Source organism: Rutidosis leptorrhynchoides, chromosome 1 (genome assembly GCF_046630445.1).
Source record: "Rutidosis leptorrhynchoides isolate AG116_Rl617_1_P2 chromosome 1, CSIRO_AGI_Rlap_v1, whole genome shotgun sequence".
NCBI lineage: Eukaryota > Viridiplantae > Streptophyta > Magnoliopsida > Asterales > Asteraceae > Rutidosis > Rutidosis leptorrhynchoides.
The window spans coordinates 405810631-405821290 of NC_092333.1; the positions used below are offsets into that span (position 1 = coordinate 405810631).

The window sequence follows — 10660 nt, forward strand, 5'->3', positions numbered from 1 at the left end:
TGTTTTGTTGAGGTTGTTGATTGTAACCTTGGTTATTTTGATAATTTGAATTGCTTTGGTTGTTATAAGGTTGGTTGTTGTAAGGTTGTTGGTTTTGGTATTGGGAATTGTTGTTTCGGTTTTGGTTGTAGTTGTTGTTATAACTTTGGTTTCGGTTTTGGTTTGTAAATCTGGGTGGTGTATTGGTTTGGTTGTTGAATGACACTTGTTTTTAGCTAGGATTGTAGTAGCTTTGATTAGATGACCCTCCCTGTTGGTAGTTTTGATTACTCACATAGTTCACATGAGTATTCGAATTCATGGGAATGTCATCTAGATCAACATGATTGCATTGAGTAATTTGAGGACAATTCTTTGTGAGATGTGGACCCTCGCATCTTTGACAACCAACTTACATTGCAACTACTGTTTGTTGAATCTTTTTCAACTCCTTCCCGAATGTTTGAAATTGATTGTTCAAGCTTGCAAGCGTCACTTGTCCATTTTCACTCTCGACTTGTGCTACATTCGTCCTTGCTAAATCTCGTGGTGAAGGTACCCATTCATATGTTTTGACCGAGATATCTTCTAACATAACTTCGGCAGCATTTGGTTATTTGTACGTAAATACCCCACCGGATGAAGAATAAAGATGCCGCTTTGTTGGCATGTTACAACCGCGATAAAATGTATTAAGGTATTCCTTCTTTGTCATATCATGCAGTGGACAAGCTCTTAGTAACTTCTTGAATCTAACCCATGCATCATATAAACTCTCATCACCCCATTGGGTGAACCCATTAATCTCCATTCTTAATCGCTCTACTTTGGACGGTGGAAAGAAATGATTGATAAACTCGTTTGTTAGCTCTTGAAAAGTTCTTATGGAATCGGATGGTAAATTTTGCATCCAAGCTTCTGCGTCTCCTTAAAGTGTAAAGGGGAATGCCCTTAACTTGAAAGCGTCATCGGTGACGTCTTTGGTTTTGTAAATATCACAAAGCTAATTAAAGTGTTGAATATACTCGAACGTATTTTCATCTGTCAACCCATGAAAATAAGTATCCTTGATCAACGTGAAAAAGTTACCCTCCATCTTCCAATTGTCCGCTTCAATTGGTGGTTTGGTAATAGCCGGTGCTATCAATGTTGGTGCAACCAATCTAGCGTTCCACATTGGAGTATCGTTTGGATCGTTCAATGCTTCTTGATTAATCGGAGGACCATTAGGATCGCCCTCTTCATTAACAATTGGATTACCATTTGGATCCATTTCTTCTAAACAAAATGGCAAAGCTTCAAAGTTTTTCCTTAATACCCTTGCTTCTCTACGATAATAAACCCCGTACACGTATTGTTTCGAATCGGAGAATGGATGTGTGAACTCTTGATCCTTGTGAGATCTTGTTTTCATACACCAAAGGCACCTATCCTTCAGTCACAACACAAACACAACGATTTTTCCAAATAAAAATAATATATAAAATGCGAAAAGTAACTTCCGCAAGGGCCTTACGAAAGGATCGAACAATTAAAAGTTTAAACCAAATAACCCACTAGGCTAACCGCTTCCCTGGTAGAGGCGCTAAGAAAGTGATTGTACGTGCGTTACAATACATCGTTTTACCCTCTAAATTTATATTTGACTTAAACACAACAATCAAGCACACACATATAACAAGCACTTAAAACCCAGTTATTATAGCACTTTAATGTAAGTATTCTTATCAAGTTCATCCCAAGGGAAGCGGTGTAAGTTGATTATTTGAACTAGTAATTGTCCTAGGGTTTGTTTAATTGGGGGGGGGGGGGGGGGGTTGATTGATAATAACTAACAACTAAAACTTGTGCAATTAAACAAAACTAATTTAACAAGTAAACAAGAAGCGAGAAACAAGTAGTAAAGTATGTAGGAATCAAATCAATTAACTAAAACGTGTTCACTTATCTAATCCTCTCTATGCTTGGCTTGCCCCGTTTTGCCTAGTTATCTCATAAGTTGTTGAACTATAAAATGTTAGAATCACTTCTAAACCTCACTTCAAATGATACTCCACGAATTCACAAAAGCTTTATATCCTAAGATTGAGCTAAGCATGATTTGGTCATTAAGATTGAGCTTGAGTTAAAATTACTTAAAACTCCCAACTATCGAAATCACTTAAGATAATCGGCACTACTATGTTGACTAAAGGCTAATTGAAAACCAACTTAGATCAAGAACACAATCACTTGTAATACCTTAGCTAGTTGTCTAGATCACCTAAGGTATTGAAGCACACATTGATTCACTTCTCAAATCACTAAGAGAGCTACTCAACATATGTAATCAAAGTCAAGCCTAAAACAAACTCATAGCAATGGTTCTTTAGTCAATCTCAACAACACATGATCATGTAATTCATTCAAACAACAATATTCAATTGATTTGGGGCAAACACTAGCATTAGAGATTCATAGATAAGAAAACACAAGAGATTTAGCCAATCATGGCTAAAACCAAACTAATAATAAGTATAGAAATGTAAATCATCATCAAATTCAAGCTATTACAAGTAATCAAAGCAAGTATTAAGATTAAAGTAATGATTACAACTAAATATTGCAAAGTAATTAAAGCAAAGTAAAGATTCATATGAAAAATGACCTAATCTCGTTCCTTTTATATTGCTGAAAATCTGGGCCAAAACAGCGATAGGGGCGCCACTTTTGCTTCAGGAGCGGCGCTTTTGGCTAACTTCGGGAGCGGCGCTTTTGGTGAAGAGCGGCGCTTTTGACTCTGATCAGGAACGACGCTTTTAGCTTGAAGAATGGCGCTTTTTGAAACGACCCGTCCATATTACTATAAACACGGTACGTTATTCATTGGTTCCATAGCGAGGTATTTGACCTCTATATGATATATTTTAGAAAATATTGCATTCGTTTCTAAAAAAAACACACCATTATTATACACAATGCATGTTTTAAACAAGTGGGCGATTATTTAAGAAATATTCCCCAAAATACATCGATTTCCAAATACTACACACGTGACATAACAGTCGAATATAATACATGATTAAGGTTTTATTGAATGAAACACTTTATTTAAACCAAAGCATGAGACTCCATCGCTCAGATAATGCAACAGCGAAAGACTTTCTTAAGGACCTGAGAATACACATGCTTAAACAGTCAACACAAAGGTTGGTGAGATATATAGGTTTAGCATCGATATAAATATAGACCACAAGATTTCATAGTTATAAATATATGTACACTCGTAAGTGTATAAAAGTATTCTATAAGTTGTTGAGCGCTTCGGTAACCATACTTAACCATTAATGTGGCATATTCCCTTTATTATGAAATCTCCCTACACTGTACCAAGTGTTGTAAAAACGAAGTACTATGCAACCGTTTATTATACTTGAGCGACTAGCCCGGTTGGGGTTGTCAAACCCGATAGATCTATCAATAAGATTCGCGCTTACATGTTCTTACAACATGTAAATATTAGTTACCAAGCTATTAGGGAAGATATGCAATATGGTACAACTCAACGTAGAATATATTTTAAGTACTTGTGTCCATGGCGTAAAATATAAAATGCATGTATTCTCATCCCAAAATATTTTTAGAGTTTAAAAATGGGACTATATACTCACAGTAGTAAAAGTATATTAATAATAAGTTTTCAACTTATTAAAAATATGACCGTCGTCCTTGGATTCACGAACCTATAACAATAATAACGATTCAGATAATAATACGACATATGAATAAAGTAAAGCAAGTTCATAGAATACTTATATAATAATTTTTAACATTTTATGTTAGTAGTCCATTGTTAGTAGTCCTTTGTTAGTAGTCCAAATTAGTCCGAAAAGTCCAACAGTCCAATAATCGGTATATATATATATAATCTTAGAATTACCCCACGACGTATTGTATACGTATTGTCTTTACATCAACTCAGAGACGTATTGTAGACGTATTGTCTTAGAATTAGCTAAGACATATTGTGTACGTATTTTCTTAGGATTTATCAAAACATATTGTATACTTATTGTGTTAGGACGTACCAAGAATATTATTATACATATATACAATCACAGAATTAACCAAGATTATAATATTTTGTTATACTACTGATAACATGTCCAAATATATATAGGATATAGGAAAAGTTAACAAGGATATGGTTAATATAGTTTTTATAATATAAATTTCGTCCATACAATGTTAATTTTAGCAGATTTTGTTTTGCTCGCCAAATATTCATTACAACTCCGTTTAAAGTGAATCAAATTGCTATGGATTCATTAAGAAGTAAATTTTACAAGACCAATTCGAAAAGTTCATCCCAAATAGTAATTTTTAGAGCTTTACCCTCTTTTTGTGTCGGTGGACAGATTTGGAAAAATCCCGGCATCCACCCAATATATGATTTTTGATAAAATACTTTCACTTTGTCTAAAATCATGAAAAAATACTGGAAGTCTTATTTACATATATTAACATATTTCAAAAGTCTTAGCCTCGAACTCAAAGTCTAAGATAGGTTTTTAATTCCCAACCCAAAACAGCCCGCTTTTTACCGAATAGAGATTAAAGGATATATGTTAAGTTTCAAGGTGTTCTTCATATGTACAATTTATAAGTTCTTATATTAACTTAATATAACATCATAATACATATAAATAAGTGTTATTAGAGTTATGTTAGAAAGATTAGATTAGTTTTTCAAACAAGCTTGGTGTTCACCAAAACAAGTTCTAGTTTTTACAAGTTTTATAAGTATAATAAGATAGCAACTATACAAGGAATTGAACAAGGATTTTGAGAAGTATTTTACCTTGATTATGAAGTGAAAAGTTGCTGAGATTAAAGTATGATATGAGAGCATTCAAGTGTGTGTTTTTAGTTTAAGAAAATGTGGAGTAAAAATGAGTTAAAATGGTCCTTATTTATAAGCTTATAATTTTGGCTTTTAGTGAAAATATCTAAGATAAGTTAAATTGTATTAAGTCATACATTGTATATTAAATTGATTAGGTCATGGATGATATATTACACAAATAATTGCAGATTTCTATTGGTATATACCAATAGTAAATACTTCTAGAAGCTGTGTATAATAGGGTAAAAATACCGTGTGAATGCGAGTAGAATTCTTGAGGAAATTGAACGAAAATACGAGTATAGCTATCCTTTATATGTACTGGTATATTATAAAGTGTATTCAATACTTGTAAGGGTGTATTTACACTCGTAATACATTATATGTAAATACATTTTAACATAATTTAATTACGTCATTTAAATAGTAATATATATATTATTTGAAAACTCTTTAAATTAGTAGTATGAAAATATATATATAATATTTTGTTAATATACTTAATGAGATATTTAATTATCATATTTTCAAGTTAAATATATATAAATCCATATATATACACAATAATCAAACAATTAAACAATTAAATCAAGTTATGACGTTCGTGAATCGTCAGAATAAAAGGGTGACCAAAAGCTTGTGTAAAACTCTTTCCGGAGGTTCAAGATTTATTAAAATTCATTGCTTATCAAGTCGAAATTATATAAAAATTAAGTTTAAATTTGGTCGGAAATTTCCGGGTCGTCACAGTACCTACCCGTTAAAGAAATTTCGTCCCGAAATTTGATCGAGGTCATCATGGCTAACAATAAGAATGTTATTATGACGAATATAAGTTGATTCATAGGGTTTTATGATTGAGCTAGAAATATGGATAAAATAATTCGATTACTCGAAGCGTATGAGTGAAGCTATCGTAAAAGAGTGAAATGAGAAAAGTAAAGATTCGTCTTAACTTTTGACGTCATCACGGTTGATTTTCGGATTAAAGAAAATCTTTGTAATCTTAATAAGATTTGATTCTTTGGTAATTAAGGAAATTAGAATTTTCTTCAATTAGGTGCGTAATCTGCCTCGATTGCTATGTCTGATATATCGCTATAAATTAACACCCCATTCGTTTCCTTATTTCCACATCTCTCATCTTCTATACTTTCTTCCTTAATTCATACTTCCAAAACATTTGTCAATATGCTCCATCCGGTTCTAATCCTTGATATACTCCTAACTTTTATATCCGTCATTCTTCTTTTTCATCTGCCGTCGGAAGAATCTTTTCACTTCTACTATACTCTTGGTTTTATAGTGTTTTTAGTTCTCTCGTGTCTTTATATTTCTATACGCATCGATATACACAGTTTGTAATTTATGCGTTGTCTTCGTGCTTATATTTTTCCTTATATTTTGGAGTTTCATGCTTCCGTCTTCTTTTCCCGACTTCAAGTCAAGCGAATAATGGTCTAGAATTCATAGATATGAAATTTGGAAGGAACATAGCTAATGTTCTAAGAGAGAAATTGTAATAGCACAATTTGACTTGTGGAATTACCAGAATCCAAAGGAAAAGATAGAACTATCAATAGGATATGTTCTTTATATGTTTAGAGATTAGATTGAATGTAAGAGTCATGTAACATGGCACATGATGACGTTATGGTCTGTGAATCATTACGTTCCATTTAGAAACTCAGCATGACTTACCGTAATATATAATCACGTTGATCAAGTGTCATTATATTATGCTAACTCATGCTTCAGTTTCCAACATTACTTCAAAAACATTCATACTTTACACTCAGAGGTTTCAGATATTTAGAAACTAAAACAGTTTTCTTTATGATGTGACACAGATAACGCGAAGGAATAAATGATTTCAGATAAGAATGGTTATGAAAATATCTTCAGAAATATGAAGGATATTTATAATGGAAGATACGATGATATCTTAGAATATTTAAGATAAGAGGATGATGAAGAATATTGTCCGCAAGGGTTTTAGAGTAAGGAGCATGGTATTTGCTAAGGATTTTAACAGACACCGAATCATTTGGATTCTTTGAAGGTAGATTTTGTTCTTGTGATTTGTCCACAGCCTCCTTCAGGGTTTGCTCAATCCATTTTCCAGTTCCAAACCTTCTCTTTTTCTGTGCTTTGCTAACACAATATTCTTTATCATCAACTTTTGACTGTTACGGTTGTCTACAGTTTCTGCTGCTTCATTCAGCTTTTTCAAAACTTCATAGTACTGATTCGTAGGCTGAAGTGCTATTCCGGATTTCAGAATTATAATTCCAGGAAATAACGTTATATGTATATGCAGAAATGATGTGAGATTCAAGAATAATTATTGATGCTTCCTGGGGTTTGGTGTGATAATTATTGTTACAAGATGTAGATGGGTACATGACAAGGTTTTATAGTTATCTTTCAGAGAGATTTAAGTTAAAGAGCAATAAAGTTGCTGGAAAGCTTACTACTAATGTGGTGGAATATAAAAGGTTCCCCAGTAACGATGGCGAAAAGACAACGTATATATCAAGGTTATAATAAGGCTACTCCGGATGAAAAGTCGAAGTTGTCTTTTTAGAACTGTGATAAAATTCGCTATTTTGAAAAGGGATTGTAAAGTTATTTTGGGTAATAATAATGCTAAAGGATCTGACACGGATACGTGTTGAACCTTTGCTTAGGTTCAAGTGTCCTCCGAATGCATATCTATATGCATATATTCTTCGTATGTATCGTGTGATTGGTTCATTCTCTCGATTGTTCCTTAGTTGAGATGTTTTCAAGAATTTTGAAGGGTTTAGACGCAGATTGTCATCGTCAATATCCGTATAATGAATTCGTCGTGAATCTTGAATGATACGAATATCTTTATGAGTTCTGTGAATGAAAGTGATGTTCTAGTATAGTTTGAATTTAAAGTATGATTTTGAAGGATGTAGGAATTTAAGATTGATGGCACTTCTTAAATCTTGACTTGGATTTTGATCTGTCAAAATCAGAATATGTAATTGAATTGGTATGGAAAATGGTTGTCTTGAATTTTGTGAAATGATGTATATTGCTATGAAAGGAGAGATTATAATTAACGATTGTCGAAACATCATTGAAAATGTACAGTGTAACATATTAATGTGAACTTAAGTATTTCTCGGGTATTACCTACCCGTTATAATAAAATTTCACAAGTAATATTTTGTACAAAAGAATTTTTATTACAGTATTTATGAAAATATATGTATGTATATTTTCTTCAGATGTAATATGGATTTAATGAGTTAATATTATATTAATCTCATTTGGTTTACGGTTGGAACTAGAAATGAATAATCCCTAAAACTTTAGAGATTACATAATCGCCGCGAAATATTTCTTCAACGTAAATGAAATAATGAATTAATACTTCATCACTCATTATTATTGGTATCCCTCAGTGCCTGCGGTGCATATGATGTTGATACTCGTAATGCGGCTTGCGATGTTGAGGCTTGTGATGTTGTTGGTAATGCTGCTGCTGGTGCTGGTAGTCATTTGATGTGAGTATAGATGATGAGAATTTGTTTTGTTTTGTATTGTGAAAGAAGATGTTTAAAGTTTCTTGAATAAAAAGAGAGGTCAAGAGCTTTATAAAGGGAATGAAATGATGTAGGATGCACTTGCTAATGAAGTTTTATTTTTCATGAGAGTAATTTTTTTTTTTACTAAATAATTCACCATGCAAGATACGGAGTAAAGGTCGGATAGCCTCAATAATATTAGTAATATTATACTTATTGCGGCATATCCTGGAAAGGAGAGAGAAAATGGTGTTACGAACGGGTTCGCCGGTAAGTGCCTCATGTTTTTCACCAAGAGGGCAATGTGGTGGATGGAAGGGATCACCTTCTTCTTGTCTCCAATGATTAAGTAGATTACGAACCCATCTCCAATTCATCCAAAAAAAAGTGATGACTAATTGGTTGGTTCATTCCGGTTAAACTGCTCTCGGAGCTCAAATGAAATTCCATATCGGAATAGCTTTTAGAATCCGATAAACTCGAGCTTTGTGAAGGATCCGCCTTACACGATCAGAGAAATGATTGTTGATATTAAAAAAAAAAAAATTGGACTTAGATTGATATTTTTAATACATAATTTACATATGTATATTTAATACCAAAATCCCATAAGTTACGAAGGAATTTACGAAAGATGTCAGGCAGAGGCTACCGTGATAGATATGATCAGATATGAATATGTCTATACACTATCTATGCAATAATTATAGTAAAACGTGTCAAGATTAAAAATTGATTGGCAGGTAATTTTTGACAAAAATGATAAGCAAAATTTATAATATGCAGATACGGTCGAAGTCCAGACTCACTAATGCATCTAACAACTACTGGTTAGACACACTAATGCAAATTCTGGTTCGCTAAGACCAACGCTCTGATGCCAACTGAAACGACCCATCCATATTACTATAAACGCGGTACGTTATTCATTGGTCCCATAGCAAGGTATTTGACCTCTATATGATACGTTTTAGAAAATATTGCATTCGTTTCTAAAAAAACACACCATTATTATACATAATGCATATTTTAAACAAGTGGGCGATTATTTAAGAAATATTCCCCAAAATACATCGGTTTCCAAATACTACACACGTGACATAACAGTCGAATATAATACATGACAAAGGTTTTATTGAATGCAACACTTTATTTAAACCAAAGCATGAGACTCCATGCACAGCTTGCTCAGATAATGCAACAGCGGAAGACTTTCTTAAGGACCTGAGAATACACATGCTTAAACAGTCAACACAAAGGTTGGTGAGATATATAGGTTTAGCATCGATATAAATATAGACCACAAGATTTCATAGTTATAAATATATGTACACTCGCAAGTGTATAAAAGTATTCTATAAGTTGTTGAGCGCTTCGGTAACCATACTTAACCATTAATGTGACATATTCCCTTTATTATGAAATCTCCCTACACTGTACCAAATGTAGTAAAAATGAAGTACTATGCAACCGTTTATGATACTTGAGCGACTAGTTCGGGTGGGGTTGTCAAACCCGATAGATCTATCAATAGGATTCGCGCTTACATGTTCTTACAACATGTAAATATTAGTTACCAAGCTATTAGGGAAGATATGCAATATGGTACAACTCAACGTAGAATATATTTTAAGTACTTGTGTCCATGGCGTAAAACATAAAATGAATGTATTCTCATCCCAAAATATTTTTAGAGTTTAAAAATGGGACTATATACTCACAGTAGTAAAAGTATATTAATAATAAGTTTTCAACTTATTAAAAATATGACCGTCGTCCTTGGATTCACGAACCTATAACAATAATAACGATTCAGATAATAATACGACATATGAATAAAGTAAAGCAAGTTCATAGAATACTTATATAATAATTTTTAACATTTTATGTTAGTAGTCCTTTGTTAGTAGTCCAAATTAGTCCGAAAAGTCCAACAGTCCAATAATCGGTATATATATATATAATCTTAGAATTACCCCATGACGTATTGTATACGTATTATCTTTACATCAACCCAGAGACGTATTGTATACGTATTGTCTTAGAATTAACTAAGACATATTGTGTACGTATTGTCTTAGGATTTATCAAAACGTATTGTATACTTATTGTGTTAGGACATACCAAGAATATTATTATACATATATACAATCACAGAATTAACCAAGATTATAATATTTTGTTATACTACTGATAACATGTCCAAATATATATAGGATATAGGAAAATTTAA

The 10660-nt window shown here is 32.6% G+C and overlaps 1 non-coding gene across 1 annotated transcript; it reads left to right on the forward strand.

The window, feature by feature from the left end:
* The first annotated feature begins 692 nt into the window (after nucleotides 1-692).
* On the forward strand, nucleotides 693-799 carry LOC139886775 (small nucleolar RNA R71). Its single transcript, XR_011772641.1, has one exon. It is a non-coding gene; the product is annotated as a small nucleolar RNA R71 (small nucleolar RNA).
* The last annotated feature ends 9861 nt before the right edge of the window (nucleotides 800-10660 follow it).